Here is a 17863-nt window from a genome sequence, read left to right as displayed (position 1 = left end):
CATAAAACATTAATATACATCCTAATAAGTAATTCCTAGGAGACAACTGTCTAACTACAATCAGACAAATACATCAAGCAAAGGCTCTTTATTATCTGATTTGTAGTCCTTCAAATTATGATTTCTTCTCATTAGAGGTAACCACTCCTCTGTCTTGTAGCAACCAATTCCTTTCTTCATTAAAGTTTATCAACCCCTATGGGGAGCCAAGGAAGTCCTGAGTGAATTTACATTGTTGACATGGGCATAGCTGTATCAAGGACCCATGGAAATAACAAAGCCTTTCCTCTGGTCCAAGTTTGACCAGTGTATGCAAAAACTCTACCCTGCAGCTTCTTCCTCACAGATGATGGCAACCCAAACCCACCTAAAAGCCAGGTAGCCTGTATTCCCTGGACTCAGGAGACAGAGATGGAGTCCTCTACTGAGACCTCCTAGCAAGCTTAGATCCTTTGTTCTTGTGTTGTACATAATAAACACACCGAGGTTCTGGGGAGCTGTGTAGTAGGTACCACTCCACCAGACTGCACACAGACCAGCTTTTCTGTGTCTCTGTGTCTGTCCTGTCTTCATTCCTTTCCCACACAAGTCAGGTTTCCAGGCCTAAGCCATGGGGAGAACTCCTAAATATAAATAAGTTAGTTTGCTTCTTTATGTAAATAGAATCATACTGCATTGGAACACACGTGTGCATACACACACACACACACACACATTCACCATTTCTCTGAAAGCAGATCTATACATTCAAAGTAACAAACCTGGTGATGGGCATTTGACAAGGTAATTGTAAAATGTTTACAGAATATATATAAAGAGCAGAGGATGGGGGAGATGACATAGAAAATTAATAAAGTAAAACAACCTGTCCTGCTTGATATAAAACTTACTAGGTGTTGCCTTAGGGCTGTGCAAATAGCCCAGGGGAATGGAATAGAGTCCAAAGCAGACATACTAATGCCCCATTTGATATGACACTGCAGGGCTCCAGAGAGAAGAGGCCTTGTTATAAATGCTGCTTAGACGACTCACAGGGAAAAAAAACCCTAATATGCAAAAGTCAGTTTGAAATGTAATCCCTACCTAAATGTGACATGCTGTAAAGTTTTTAGGAAATTCTCTGGAAAGGCTGGGGTGTTGCTCAGGGGCAGTGCAGCTGGTCTGGCACGCACAAGGCTTCGGGTTTGATCTCAGGCACCAGAATACACAGATACACTCATGTGTATGTGTTCATGCATCTAGGTGTTGTGTCCTTGCAGAGATTGGGTCCTAGAATGTATGCATGTGTGAACGAACACACACACACACACACACACACACACACACACATACATACCCACACATGCACACGCACACATGCATAAGCCACAGCACCCTGGAAGCTCAGCATGTTTGTTATATGCAGTTGAACAGGGAGATGGAGTTATGGCATAGAGCTCAACAAGGAAGTGGGGTCAAGGTATACAGATAAACAAAGAAGCAGTTATTATACACAGCTGAACAAAGAGGCGGGGTTATTATACACAGCTGAACAAGCAGGCGGGGTTATTATACACAGCTGAACAAGGAGGCGGGGTTATTATACACAGCTGAACAAGGAGGCGGGGTTATTATACACAGATGAACAAGGAGGCGGGGTTATTATACACAGCTGAACAAGGAGGCGGGGTTATTATACACAGCTGAACAAGGAGGCGGGGTTATTATACACAGCTGAACAAGGAGGCGGGGTTATTATACACAGCTGAACAAGGAGGCGGGGTTATTGTACACAGCTGAACAAAGAGGCGGGGTTATTATACACAGCTGAACAAGGAGGCGGGGTTATTATACACAGCTGAACAAGGAGGCGGGGTTATTATACACAGCTGAACAAGGAGGCGGGGTTATTATACACAGCTGAACAAGGAGGCGGGGTTATAACACAGATGACAAGGAGGTGGGGTTATAACACAGATGACAAGGAGGTGGGGTTATAACACAGATGACAAGGAGGCAGGTTTAGCTAATCTCAGTAGCAGCAGTCTTTGTAGGGAGCAGTCTTCAGGCCATAAACATCTGGGGGAAGAAAGCTTTGGTGGACACTTTTTTGTACTATTAACATTTGCACGTGGACCAGGGGAAGGCCTTGCCATTTTCCCCGGGTGTAAGGCATTGGGGTCCTTGACCTGGCCATGCTCATGTCAGACAGTACACATTCAGTCAGGACTTCACTGGTCCCTACATCTAGGTCTGCGTGTATAGGTGGCCCTCTGTACCTACAGGTTCCACACCCATGGAATCAACCTACCATAGAAGGAATAATTCAGAAAAGGTTGTGTCCGCTCTGTTTAAACTTCGTTCTTGACAGATTTCCTAAACCATGAAATATAACAACTAGCTACACAGTGACATGTAAATATAAATTTACACTAAGTGTCACAAATAATCTTGAGATGGTTTTCACTGAGTAAGAGGACATATGTACTTTACATAAAGATTTAAGGGCCATGATTATCTTCACATTTCGGAAGAACTCCTTTTGGATACTAAGGGGTAACTTCACAATCTGAGGTTAAACACAAGAGAAAAATCATGGCTAAAACTGGATTTGTTTGATTCCAAAGTCGTTGCTCTTTTGACCCCAGCATGCCTTACCAGGACAGATGTCTCTGACCCACTGTGACATTCTTTGCGGCTTCATTATGTTTGTGGGAGAAAACTAAAACAAGCCTTTTTTAAAAGCAAGCACCCTCAGCATCAGGACCACAAAATCCTATCTTCTTGCTTTGAAATCATGAGGAACATGCATTCATTTCTGCTTGCTGAAGCTCAGTGCAGGTGCGCGCATACACACACACACACACACACACACACACACACACACACCACACCACACACACATATGGGTCTTTGTCACAACCCTGGAGCTTGCCACTGTTGGAGGCAGGGCTCTGGGGCCCTGTCTGTGATTTGTTCTATTTCACATTTGATAATGTCCCAAAACTCAGGTGCAGCCTGGTGGTGGTGGCACACGCCTTTAATCCCAACAGAGCCAGGTGGATCTCTGTGAGTTCAAGGCCAGCCTGGGCTACAGAGCAAGTTCCAGGAAAGGTGCAGTGTTACACAGAGAAACCCTGTCTCAAAACAAACAAACAAATACAACCAACCAAACAAACAAACCAAACAAAGCAAAACTCAGGTGCAGCTGAGACAAAGAAAATGTTCACAGGAGGTTGGGGAGAGGTTGTTAGTGTGTTAATTGAAGATCCACTAGTTGATGTGACCCTCCAAGGTGAGCCTATGACCTTGGGGATGTCATTTTCTTTCCTAGGCCTCTATTTTTTCCATATCTCAGCAAGGGTTAGGACTAAATGCTTTGTTGTGTGTGTGGTCATTTACTGCTGCAGTCTGAACATCTCTGAGCTCACTGGCCCTCCTTCTCACATTTGGTGGCATTTGCTGAGCCCAACAACCATCTGTGGTCACTCCTGGGGGGCATCTTAGAGAAGAGCTGCCATGTTTTTAGAATTCTTTCCTCCCCAGTTGACTTGGCTTACACTGATTCTGGAAAGTAGATACAGACTAGGGGACCATGGAGGTGACACCGGCATCACACAGGGAACCCAGTTTGAGCCACTCTGTCTCTTATGACTTCCATACACAGGAGAAATTGCAGAAGTCTTCCAGTGGAGATGCACAAGACCTGAGGAAAACAGACCCAGCTTCCCTTCCTGGCCATGGGTACGCTTTACCTTCCGGTCAAATGGCAATAGACGGCTCATTTGCTTTAATGATGAACTTGACTCTGGACAACAGAAACAGGCAGAGAGTGAATAAAGAACCTTCCCATCAGTTAAACTCTTTCAGTTCCACCCATTTTCCATTCCCATGCTCTAGTGTGTCTTAGGTTGTTGTGGTGTGCTGGTCAAGGCCACATTCTGCCTGGAGCTGCTCAGACACCTTAGCTTTGTCCGGAGAATGAACAAGGCATTGAAGCTGTACCCCTCTATCTAGATGACTCTAAGTTCAGGGCTCTGGGGTCTTCGTGCTTCTCCCACCACTACCAAAGGACTCCTTTTCAGCAGGACAAACTGCTACTGGCCTTTGACATCGGTAAGTCAAGCATTGCGGTGTCCCAGCATTATCCCAAGGATCCCCTGAGAGATAGAGAATCTATCTTGACAGGAATGGATGAACACCCATTTTACAAGCCCTGATTCCAAGGATCCCCAGGAGATAGACAGAGAATCTATCTTGACAGGAATGGATGAACACCCATTTTACAAGTCCCGTGTGATAGTAATCGTTAATATAAAATGCCATGCTCCAGAGCACTTCCTATTTTTACAACTGTTTCTTCCCATTTTCTCAAGCTATGCTTGTCAGATGCTGTGGGGCTTTTATGTATGAAGACCCTTATCTGAGGGGCCTCAAAAGAGAGCTGCAGGTGGCTGGTTAGGCTGCAAATAGGCTATCAGTTCTCAGGATTCCCAAGGCAGAGGGCTTTGCTTACACCCTACTCTGTCCTTATGGGGCAGCCCTTAGATGGTTCACTCTGCTCCCTCCTGCTGTGTGAAGGGCAGTGGAGGAGAGGAGCTAGCTTTCTGGGAATGTGAGGATGCAAATCAGGCCGTGGCTGCAGAAAGACAGGAGTTCTGAGGCCCTCACCTTCCACCCCCAATCATATACAAATATAGAATATTTAATATGTAAACGATGTCACAGCAATCTTAGCCCACTAATACATACTCACTCAGCACCTGCTTCAGAATCGTATCTACAAGTTTTCACAAATGAATTTTTACATTGTAGATTTCTCAGACCTTCCCTTTTTGGTTTCTAGCTGTCTATTCATGCTCATATTTGGGAAGAATTTTCAGACGGGGCCATAGCTTAGTGTCAGAGCACTTGGCTGTCACACACAAGGCCCACCATGCAATCTCTAGCACTGCACACACACACACACACACACACACACACACACACACACACACACACACGTGCGCGCGCATTATTTATTTATTTACTTCTTTCTACTTCTACCTCCTCCTCTTTCTCTTGTTTCCCCCAAACATTTCTTTTCTTTTTTTCTTTTCTTTTCTTCTTCTTCTTCTTTTTTTTTTTTTTTTTTTTAAACATAAGGGAATTTAATCAAGTATAAGATGTAGCCTGCAGATCCTCTTTTATTTTCTCCAGGAGACTTTGAAGTTCTCCCAACATCATTAAGCAATAATACATCAATTATGAGCAGTTTAAAAGCTAGATAACCAGGTTTTTGCCAGGCACATTTTATGTTTATGTGTTTACTTATTTATTTTGCAATTCACTCTTTTAAAAGATTTATTTATTTTATATTATGGGTCTAGGTATCTGCCTTTATGATGTGTGTACATCACATGCATGCCTGGTGCCTGTGTGGGTGAGATCCCCTGGAAACGGAGTTCCAGATGCTGGTGAGCTGCCGTGTGGGTGCTGGGAATGAATCCCAGGTCCTCTGGAAGAGCAGCCAGGGCTCCTAACTGCTAAGCCGTCTCTCCAGCCCCTCTCTCTCCAGCCTCCAAGTTTGTTCTTTATTTTATTAAGAATTTCGTAAGTGCACACAATGTGCTTTGATCAAATCCACCCCTCATTCCTCCTCTCCAGTACCTCCCCTATAACCCCTCACACCTTCCCATCCCAATTCATGTGTTTTGTTTTTTAAACCCTCTGAGTCCATTTTATGTTGCTTACATGTGCAATGGTATAGGTCCATCTCCTGAGGCCTGAGTATCCTCTTACAGGCCCTGTCTCTATAGAAAAGTGACTCTCCCTTCCCCAGAAGCCCACCAACTGCCAACAATGCCTCAGCTAGGGGAGGGACCTCATCCTTGCTGGGATTTTGGATGTTAGCTCTTCTTTAAAATTTCCCAACTGGAGAGTCAAAGCCAGGTTTATATGCATAGTATATGAATTATTTTGGAAAAAACTTTCTAATATGCTTGGTATATTTATAGTTATGAAATTATGCCTCTGAGGAAATGCAGAGGGAAACTAAATAAAAATCAGCATAAATTTAAATATTTAAGACTTACATGAAAAGGCCAAAGAAATGCTAATAAAAAGCTGTGATTGCACTTTCTTGCAAAGTCAGTGGGGTGACACAGATAACAGGTGAGAATCTGGGGAAGAGAACTTACTTTGAAAAGAGGCAATTTCGTAGGGACTTTCTGAGGTCCTTGTGCAGGTAGCTTAGTCCATGGCTGTGGTTTTGCAGGGATCAAAAGTGCTCAGTTCTCTGCCCTTCAGCGTTGGTAGAGATGGCATCTCACTGGCCTGGTGCTGTGAGGAGGTGCTGGGTACAGGAACAGGCAGACTCCACCTTCATAGTTTCTTTCCTTAAAGACACCTCCCTTTGACTACTGCATATAGAAACAGGAAGTGAGGTGGGGACTTTTCAATTCTGCAGCTGATCTTACCACTTTCCATTTACTTATACTAAATGCCTTTGAGTCAGTTTGTGATCCAAGGAAGATAACTGAGTGGTCTTGGCTCTCTCTTTATCAGTACCCCAAAAGCCAATCCTCAAACAAAGAAAAGCTAAAGTCCAAACAAGAGGCTTCCTTGTTACAACTGCTGGAGATCAAGACCCTTGTCTCAGCCATCTGATAGAGAGCTCTGTCCTGCAAGCCTGCCATGTAGGAAATCACTCCTCTAGTATCTCTATCTGATATTGATAACCCTAAGATTGCTACCAGAGTTTCCTACCTTAGGCCAAAGCTCAGCAAAGAGAAGCAGATGCTTTGAGGAGTTCAATTAAAAAATGTTCATTCAAGAATCCAAGTAGCATTAAAAAAAAGTGTTGGGGCTGGAGAGATGGCTCAGAGGTTAAGAGCACTGAATGCTCTTCCGGAGGTCCTGAGTTCAGTTCCCAGCACCCACATGGTGGCTCACAACCATCTGCAATGAGATCTGGCGCCCTCTTCTGTATACATAATAAATAAAATCTTTAAAAAAAAAAGAAAAGAAAAGAAAGAAAAGTGTTATAGTGCATTTCTTATTCATTTCTTCACTCACATTCACGCAGTGAGAGGTGAGTGTGCACTTATTGGGAAATACTGCATTGACAAAGTAGAAAGCCCACTTCTTACTAGTTTAACAAATACACAATGTATTAGCTCATTTAACTGGAAAGTCCAGACAGAGGGTAGGTTTAGGGTTGAATTTTTTCCAGGGGTTCAGCAAGGCACTTTTTTTTGGTAAAGTATTGCCTTAGCCTCTTGTTCTCTGTGGAAGCCGCAGATACACACCTTCCTACCACGGGAGTTCTTACTGTGCCTTGCTCCCTTGGCCTGGACCAGGTGAGGTCAGTGGCCTGTGCACTATGACGCAAGGATTGGAAAGTGCTGAGTGGGGCGGCGCGGGATGAAGGGACCGGGTGGAGAGATTCCGATGGTGAGATTGAGTCTAGTACTTTCAGGATGTGGGAAGGAGGAAGGCATACTGGGCCAGCAGACTGCCGATGCCCTGTAAAATGTGTCTTCCATCGTGTGGGAGATAAAAACGTGACTCAGAGCACCTACTGTTTCTAAAGCCTCAAACAGAAAGTCTGGGATTTCCTGAGTGCCTGCACATCAGTACGCTTCCCTCCAGGATTACCTAACTTTGATGCTGTGATCAAAGCCTCATGAAAGAGAGCATTGTCGTGCTCTTCGGGACTCCATGACCACAGCGACCTTGGAATGACGGCACTTACATAATGGGGAAAAAAGAGAACACAATCAACGCACCAAAGCAGTGCGTAAGCAGAAAACCCCCAAAGCACCCAGAATACTAATTCCTTTCACGGGAGTCTGTTTGTTAACTTCATTCCTAACAAGCTTCTCATTCTGCACGTGGGAAAAAAAATGAAATATTATGTCCCCCCCTTCCTAGGGTTCTCTTGTTTCAGGTTAGTTATTTCTGTTTTGGGGGGACAGGGGGACATTCATTTGACTTGTCTGTTCCTTGGAAGCCATCACTGTGTTAGGCTGAATAATGGCTCCCCAGAGATAGCCTCCTTCGGAGTCGGCCAAACTGAATATTACACTATAAGGCAAAGGTACTTTGCAGATGCCACTAAGTTAAGGATCTTGGATTAACCACCTGCGTCTAGTGTAGTCATGGAAGTCCTTATAAAGTGAGGCAGGAGGGCCAGAGGCGGAGGAACTGGAATGATAGACAGGGGAGCTGGAGTGATGACCTTTGGAGATGGAGGGAGTGGACCATGAGCCAAACTCCTCAGGCGGTCTGTCAGTGCTGGAAAAGACCAGAAAACCAATCCTCCCCTCGGGTCTCCACAAGTCAGCAGCCCTGGCGAGCCCTTGCTTTTTAACCCCTTAGGACCCCCTTCCAACTCCTGACCTCTGGAGTGTTTGGAGGGCGCCACACCTGGCTCCTCTGTAACTTACTCTGTACCCGTTTCCCTTCTTCCTCTTCTTCCTTTGATTCACATTCAAGACCCTGGAGCCGTTTGTACCTGCTCTTCCATCTAGAAAGGGTGCCTACTCCTCTCTGGTGAATCCGCACTTTTCTGACATCTCCGGGACTATGAAGACTACTGCCCCGATCGATGAAGTTACTTGTTCCCTTGTCAAAGTTCCTACAACATCTTGATGGCGTGTAGCACGTGTTGCCACCACCCTGTTCCCATCTGTTTCTTCTGGCAGGAGCTGAGACTCTGCAAGGGTCCAATCAGTTTTTGCTGAAGGCATGGATGATCATTCCATGTCACCCCATCTTGTCTCCAGGTTTCTCGTCAGCCGCACCAGCCCCTCCCCCCTCCTGCTCTAATATCGTACAATGGACTTTGAAATGGTTTCTCAGGGTTGCCTTTCACTAAATAGGCCTCCATCTCAGTCTCACATTTCCATCCCGAGAATATGCTCCAGAGGTGACTCATAGGAGACTTGGGGCACTGGATGGTTTGAGTGCAACCTTCTTATGTTTGCATCTAAATGCAGCAGCAGCAGCAGAAGCAGCGGTGGGCTTACTTGATAATGGCTTGGACAATGAAGATACAAGCATTTCAAAGCATGAGAAGTCAAAGCAAACAGTTAGCTTCCACTGCTACTGTTATTATTATTATTATTATTATTATTATTATTATTATTATTATTATCATTTTCAAGACAGGTTTCTCTATAGCCCTGACTGTCCTGGAACTCACTTTGTAGAGCAGGCTGGCCTTGAACTCAGAGATCTGTCTGCCTCTGCCTCCAGAGTCCTGGGTTTAAAGGCATGCACCACCACTGCCCTGTGAACCTAGAGCTTTTCAGTAATGATCTCAAAGTACTTTGCAAAGAAAGACCGGGACCTGAGGGAGGAAGGAGTTTTGATCTGGCCCCAGTACCTTGTAGATTGGTAGTTGACTCTAACCCCCTTTTCTTTAATTTGGTCACAGAGGTTGTCTTTAGTATCACTCTTTTGTCTTGGCCTCCATTAGCTCCAGCGGATCATCAAAATGGAAAACAGACTAAGAAAGAGATGCATCTCGAGAGTAAGAAAGCAAAAGGAAAAATTCTGTGCTGGGATGTAGCACATGGTGGAGTCCCTGCCTCACCTGCGCAAAGCCCTGGCTTTGATACCTAGCACTATAGGAAACTAGATGTGTGTGTGGGCATGTCTAATTCCAGGACTAGGGGATGGAGGCAGGAGGATCAGAAGTTCCAAGGTCACCCATATCTGTAGAGGGAAGTTGAGGCAGGCCTGGACTAGAGAACTTGTCAAACAGCGAAAGGGAGAATTATTAAACCAAAGATTGAATATTTTCATGATGGGCTTCCGAATCATACATGCAGCCACCTAGCTACACATCCAGGTTTTTGTGATTCCTAAACTGACAGTCTTTGAGGAAAAATTTATAAAAACTTTACTTGCTAATTTTACAGAAACAAGTGACCCAGTGAACCTGGCCTGGCTCCAAGTCTCAAGCTTACTTCATGGCGTACCTCGTGCAGGGTCCAGAAGGACCACAGATGGCTCTATCTGTCTTCCTCCTTTCCTCAGCCCTAGTTCCAGGGCAGGAACTCGAATGGGCTTCTATTACTGATGGTGTCTGTAATGCTCTTTGGATTATAGTGTGGCTGTTAAGGTCACTGCAAACGCTGATGTTCTATAAAAGTTACAAATTTGATTAAGTTCCATGTCTCCAAGCAGCATGGCTGTGACAACAACATCAGTCTCACCTATAGAAGCAGACGTGGTTTCATCAAAAACATTTCTTTTATCTTGTTGGCACTTATGCGTTATCTACTTAGATAGGGCTCTTGGGGAAATCCCTGTAGGCTTCAGTGTGTCAGACACTTGGCAATCAGTCCCTTTGAACTACTGAGTTCCCCAGGACTGCACATGTAGGCTTTGGAAGCCTGTTCCAATGAAATCAGATCCAGTGAGGAGGTATGGGGACCATTGACATCCTCATGGCTACTCTCAACCAGTCAGGGGGTGAGGGATTCGGTATGGAGAGTAGGGAGGTGGGGTTGGGGTATAGAGAAGTTCTCTGCCTTCCCTTTCCTAGAGTGGCTCAATTCCAGTTTGTTAGACAGCCTCAGTGCTCTGGTGGTATTCACCCCACTATGGCCCCCTTCTTTCCCAGCCTCACTTTCTTCACCTCCTTACTTCTGTTTCCTGGGATTAAGTCCAAAGCAAACCTTCTGCTCTAGGTCTTTGCCTCAGGATCTGCTTTTGGGTCAACCTAGACTGTTTAAAGCACATGGCTGCTCATTAAGGAAAATCAATACTTTTGCAACTTGATTATGGGACAGAGAGAAGAAAGGATTCTCCTCTACCGTCATTTGGAGTCTCACAGACTGTCTTAATCACCTGGATACTCTTGCTTCTTTTCTCCCTGACTGGCAGCCTCTTCCTCTCCAGGGATCTTTCCATTGTCTGCCCTCCTAAGTATAGCCTGAGACTCAAGATCAGACAGAACAGTCGTGGGATGATGTGATGCAAGCATTGCTGTTGGGGGGGGGGTGTAGACGTTTTTATTTCACTCTTGGATCGACTGGCAGAGCTTTCGAAAGACACATGGAAACAATTGAAAGAGAAAGACTTTATGTCTTTTTGGAGCAATGCATATTTATTCAAATTATAGTTGGATCCCATCATGATAGAGGAGTTTAGGAAAAAATCTTGGGTTTCATTTTCAAAGCTATAGATTTCTTATATTGTACAGTTTTGGACAAAAACAGAATGACCTAGTTTGAGGGTTCAGTGAGAATTTTGTATTCTTCACAAAACATTTTTCCCTACTGAAAACACGGATTAATTCTTGTGTCCAAGGATCTGCATGGCAGTTCTTGGTAACAGTGGTGAGGTTTCACATTTTCATGTCAGGACAGACCTCAAGTACATTACCACTACTAACACTTTCTTTCAATCCACCAGCATGGTCTTGTCTTTTCCTTTGAATATCTGAGAAAATTCATTAACTTGACCTTCCTTTCAATTTAGCCTCACTCGGACCTCACTGGTTGAATAAAGAGATTAAATTAACCTTGAGTTGTCAGGCAGACTATGAACTTCAAAGGCTGGGATGGTCTGTCTTTCCTGAAGGATAGAACTTGGGCTTTTGACTCAAGAAGGATGGGACTGAAGAACTTGGACTTTCCAGTGGCTTCCTTCGATCTGAACAGGATGTAAGAAAACACCTAGCTCCACGCTGCCCACATAGTTGCTTCAGTGAGGACTGATTTTAGCTGAACTCCTGAATGCTTCCATACAAATGGGGGATTTGCTGCCTCAGCCCTTCATAGCCTACACAGAGGTTTGATGCTTTGAGGCAGAAATAGACATTATGAATATACTGTGGACGAAATAAGCATCACTTCTAATTTCATGCTGAGCCCCAGTCTCTAAAGTGATGGTATTTGTGAGGAATCTAAGAGATAATTGGGTCTAGATAGAGTCAGGAATGTGAGGCCCCTATGTAGGGATTAGTGCCCTCACAGAAGAACTTGCTATCACTGTTTGAGTGAACACAGAGCAATGTCAGTAAGAAAATGGGAAGGCCTCCATCAGAACCAGATCTTGCTGGCTCTCTGATCGTAGACTTCTAGCATCTTGAACTGTGTTAATTTGGCTCCCAGCCTGCGGTGTTTTGGCAGCCCAAGCCAATATAGAAGCACTGCTAGAGTAGGCAAAGGACTCAAGTATTCTCTTGACTTTTCCCTTGGAGCCTTTTTCTTACAATTCTCCTGACAGCTGTAGTTATTGGAATCAAGCATAATGGGACAACAGACCAGAGTGAAAAAGTTTGGGTTGCTTTCCAAATTTTTATATGTTTGTCAGTTATGAACTATATTATCAATCTGTAAACCCTAAGGGAGTAGATTTTCCTCTGTATAATTTATACTTCAATAAACCTGAATAAGAGAAAGATTATCAATGATTGGTAGATAGTTTTCCACGAGAAAAGCCTGAAATTGTTAGCTTTATTTAATTTAGGAAAGACACATGTAGAAGTAGCTTAAAGTTTTAAATCCAAATGTCTATTTCTCAGCTCACCTTTATAGTTGTTTTGTGTCTTTGTATTGGGTAAAAAGGATAAAAGAAAAGGCCCAGCCTTGAGACATTTACTTGAATGTAGGTTGGTATGCAATGGGTTTTGACATAGTTCTCTAAGGTGATCTGCCCAAGCCTAGTCTTTTTCAAAACCACCAGACTGACTTTTGCAGAAATATGCATTTATTCTTTTAAGCATACAGTAGGTACATACAAGAAAATAAGCACACACCCCTACACATACTCTTATCCACTTCCTAAGGGTCAATATAAATTCTTGTAAGTGATACAGACTAAATATATAAAAAAGAACAACTTTTCCCATGACTCATAATTTTAAGGTTTACTCTTCCCACAATAAAACTGAGCAATAAACCCACCCATTTGGGATTTTTTTCCTTCACTAAGCCACTCCCCCTTACTGGCAGCTTCCTTTGACACACAATCCTCTTTCTCCAGTCTTTAACCCTGCATTTATCAAAATATCAAGCAAGTTATGTAGGGTTATGGTTCAGGATCTAGATATTTGAAATGAATGACTAAAGGGAATCTAAGATGTTCAGGAATCCAGATGTGAAAGGATACTTATTTTCATTATTGCTTCTGTAAAAAAATACCATCTTCACTCACCAAATAATTCCTTATTTCCCATAGACCCAATGACTGACATGTACATGGATCTACTTTTGAGCTCTTTATCCCATTCCACCGGTGAACTGGTCTACCTCTGTGCTAGGGCAACCTTCTGTTAGAGCTAAGTCCTGGTTTCTAGTCAGGTGTTTTCCATCCTTTTATTTATGAAATGTTGAGTAAGAATCTTGCAGCGTTAGTTACTTTTCCAATAACTGTAACAAAATATTCAACAAAAGCTACTTACAGAGAAAAGGAAGTGCTTCTTTATTTTGGCTCATGGTTTATGGGAACACAGTCTGTCTTGGTGGTAAAGTCATGGCTGTGAATTGTGAGGCAGCTGGTCACAGGATTCAGAGAGAGATGAATGCTGGAATTCAGTTGGCTCTCCCCATCTCTACTTTTAAATTCAATCTGAGAGTTTAGCTCATGGGATTGTTCTGCCCACTTTCAGTGTAGATTTTTCTTTCTAGTTAAACCTCTCTAGAAATACCCTTCTAGACATATCTACAAATGAGTCTTCTAGGTGATTCTAAACATAGTCAAGTTGAGAATGAAGATTAAGAACCCAAATATATTACTTTAAATAATAACATTCCACACCTGGCCCCTAAAACCTCATATTCACCCATCTCATAAAGCAATTGACATTTAGCTCATCTCTCAAAAACCTCCCAATCCTTAGTAGTTCCAACACCATTCAAAAGCAAAGAATCCAGAAATCTCTTCTGAGCTCCAAAGCAATGTCTTACCTGTGAGCCCTTGTTAATAAAATCAATTAGTTACATCCTAATGATGTTCCGTAATACAGAATAGACATTCTAGTTCTCAAACTGAGTGATGTGGGGCCACCAAGGAAATCAACAAATCTTACCTGTTAAATTTTACCTGCTGATTCAGTGACAGGGCCCTAAGTGGTTCCTTAGCAATCTCAACTGTAGTAGAATATTATTTTAAGATGTATTACAATTGTTTATACTGTGGACCATTTGTTTTAATGATGCAAAGATGTGTTGCATTCTTTTAGTGTTGCATTTGTTTATCTCTGTGAAGCTGTGGTACTTTACCTGTCTAAAACACCCGATGGCCTAATAAAGAGCTGAACGGCCAATATCAAGGCAGGGAAATAGACAGGTAGGGTTGGCAGGCAAAGAGAATAAATAGGAGAAATGTGGGAGGAAAAGAAAAAGCAAGAAAAAAAAGGAGAAGAGGACATCAGGGGTCAGCTACACAGCAAGCCATGGAGTAAGAAATAATGAAAGGTATATAGAAATAGAGAAAGGTAAAAGGCAGGAGATAGATGGGGATGATTTAAAGTTAAGAAAAGCTGGCAAGATACAAGCCAAGCTAAGGCCAGGCATTTATAATTAATGATAAGCCTCTGCAGGGGGAGGGGCTTGGACCTGCCTCTACTAAATGTACCTCCCCATGGGAGACCTTACCTTATTGTAGGAGGGAATGGGGGGAGTGGGTTGGGAGGGGGAGGCTGGAGGGGCAGGAGGAGGGAAGAGGAGGATCTTTGGTATGTAAAACGAATAAAATTTTTTTTCCTAATAAAAAATAAACCTCCATGTGTGTTTTATTTGGGATCTTGGTGGTGGGCTCCCCAAAAAGAGTAAAAAAGCAAAAATAACATTCAACTTCTAGTTTAATGGAACCATTATTGTGCCCCTCACCCACCATGTGCAAGAGTTATTACCTTGGGACTAAGACTTCTATATTAGTAGAGTCCAAAGTTGTAGTAATAGGATGCAGATGTTTTTCTAGTGGATCGCTGGGGTTAATAGTGAGAGGTGCTATTGTATTTTCACCTCTTGATCTCCACTCCCATGAATCCTGGCTATAGGAGAAATCAATGTCATCATATACTGGTTACTGACTTAGGTCATACACTTACATCCTAGAAGATATTTCCCTGCTTTGAAAGTTGTTGCCCTCTAGCTGACACCATAAGGGAGTCTTCAAAAGTCCATTTCGCTGTACTTGTGCGCTAGTTACTTCTAGACGACAGAGAACAAGGGAAGACCAGTGAATTTCATGAGCACAGGCCTTTTCTATAGTTCACTTGCTGTGACCAAGTAACTTCTTAGCTATAAATAGTTCATGTAAGATACCATATCAGTGGTAACCATAAACGGTAGTTTTAGTGGAAGAACTGCAGGCAAGAAAAGAAAGGTCACAGCCAAAGTAACCATCTCCTTTGATAAAACAAAGTGCTACTCTTGGAACAGTAGGAGGAGTGAACTTCCCAAATCCACCTGCTCCTAGGGGTCTGTCTGGTACTGTAAGGAACTGTCATGCAGTGGCTTAGCATTAAACTCTTTGCATTGCTGGCTATAGCCAGGTTGACTTTAGTGAGTGGAAATCCATAATACTTAGTCCATACATGGTCTCTAACCCTGTCATCACTGTGTTCATGAACCTGTTGGGCAATGATAAGAGTGCCCAAATGATCACTGGGAAACTGGTGTTTCTAAATGAGCAATCTATAAGATGGAAAGTCTTTAAAATATATTTTTAATTAAAATTATTTTGTAATATATTTTCTTCATGTTTTCCCCCTCTTCCAGCTCCTCTCAGATCTTCCTCATCTCTCTACCCATGGAACTTTATGCTCTCTTTCTTTTACAAATAAACCAAAGGGACAAAAACAAAAACAAACCCTCCCCGCAAAAAAAAATGAAAATCAAAATAAACAAGCAAAAGACCAATAAGGAAAACAAAAAGCCAAAGCAGAGCAAAATGGAACAAAAGGGCCTGAACAATACCACCAAGTTCATCTTGCGTTGGCCAACTACTCCAGGGCATGGGCCTGCCCTGGATTGTGATGAATACACCCAATGACACTCTACAAGAAGAAACTGATTTTCCCTTTGCCAGTGGGCGTCAACTGCAGAGAACTTCTTGATTAGGGATGCGACCCTGTGTCTACTTCCCCCCTCAGTGGACCCTGTCTGGCTTGAAACTCTGCAGGTCTTGCACATCTTTATGAGCTCATGTGTGTATCAGTCCCATATGTGTATTGTGTCTGGAAGACATTGTTTCCTCAGAGTTATCCAACTGTTTATTTTGATTCTTATTTAGAGTCACTCAGAATTCACATCCTTTTTAAGTGTATGTAACATTTTTTATAAAAAACTGACCATGGACTGGGCCACTCAACATGGTTCAACAAATTTCAAAGAGTGATAGCATGCAGAACATATTACAGTAGGTGAGAAATCAGTTGAGTTTATAACATAAGACCTTGCTAGAGAGGAAATACAAGTGACCACATAGTAAATTATAACTTACACTTAAGGAATAAATAACGTGAAGTTGTTGTGTTGACCATGATTTCCTTGGCTTGTGAGATATAAGTTGCTACAGTGCAGAAGACTGGCTGGGAGTCCCTGAAGCCTTCTCTTCCCACATTCTTCCTTTACTCAGCCCACATGAAAAAATGAAAGGCAATGTTCCATTCTAGAGCATGATGGCAGAGATGAATATCCTTCTTAAAAATACAAAGCATGATGTGTGTGTAGGCCAGAACTGGATGTCAAGTATCTTTTCATCTGTGCTTCACCTTAATGGGTTTTCTCAAAGATGTGTTTATTTTTATTTTATATGTATGTATAAGTACCTGCATATATACATGTGTACCACATGCACAGAATACCTTTGGATCCATAAAACTGGAGTTAGTTGTGAGCTGCTATGTAGATGTTGGGAACAAAAACCCGAGTCTCTCACTGAACTGTTCATCAATTCAGCTAGAATGGCTAGCCAGTGAGTCCTAGGATTTCTTCTGTGTCTACTTCCTCATCACAAGGATTATAGGTATGCACTGGAACCAGGTTTTTGTTTTTTATATGGGTCCTGGGATCTGACCTCAGGTCCTCATGGTTATATTTTACCATTTTACCAACTGCCCACTCCTCACTCTTGATCATAGACTTCTGTACAGTTCTGATCTAAAGCTCTGTTAGCCTTCATGCCCTTTGTTATAAATTAGGCTGAAGGGTCTGACCATGTGGGCACCTTGGAGAAAATCCTGATGATCGTTGCACTGATGACCCCGAGCAGATACAGCAGGAAGTGCCAAGAGACGCTCTTTGGCAGAAGATGGCAGTATGTTGGTGGCCTTGGGAAGACATGTGTGCCCCAAGAGGACAGGAGATAAACTCCATGGTGATTCAAAGACCTGCCATTTCTGGATACTGGCTGCTGGCTGCTTTAGAGCCATTCTCAATGGGGTCTTGAAAGAGTGGCAGTGGAAATGTTTTCTGAGGCAGAGCTCTGGGTGGCATACCTGGAAGAAATGTTGTGTGGAAGAAATGACGGGAGTGCCTAGGTGGCTGAAAATGGTCTAGCTAGTTTTCCAGGGACTCAGAAGTACTAGAATAAGAGAGATATGGCTAAAGCATGTGAATGGCTATATCGCATAAATACTCCGTGTTAAGATTTTTAAAAAAACATATTTGAATGCTCACTAAAGCATCCACTACAGAAGCAACACTGGGCATCCACACAGGGAAACAATAATGGAGTCATGAGCAGAGGGTACACAGTGATAGAGATAAAAGCAATACATGGGCCATCAGCCCAGGCTCCCACTTAGGAAGACGGATTTCACAATGCCCTTAAGAATAACTGGTCTGATTGCAGCAGAATCCCCTGGTGAGCATCTGATATGACATTGTTCCTTAAAGAGGCCAATCAGCCACCTGGGGGAAAGTTGACTAAATAG

The sequence above is a fragment of the Onychomys torridus genome, chromosome 6 (assembly GCF_903995425.1).
Source record: "Onychomys torridus chromosome 6, mOncTor1.1, whole genome shotgun sequence".
NCBI lineage: Eukaryota > Metazoa > Chordata > Mammalia > Rodentia > Cricetidae > Onychomys > Onychomys torridus.
Note: the sequence above shows the minus strand (reverse complement) of the source record.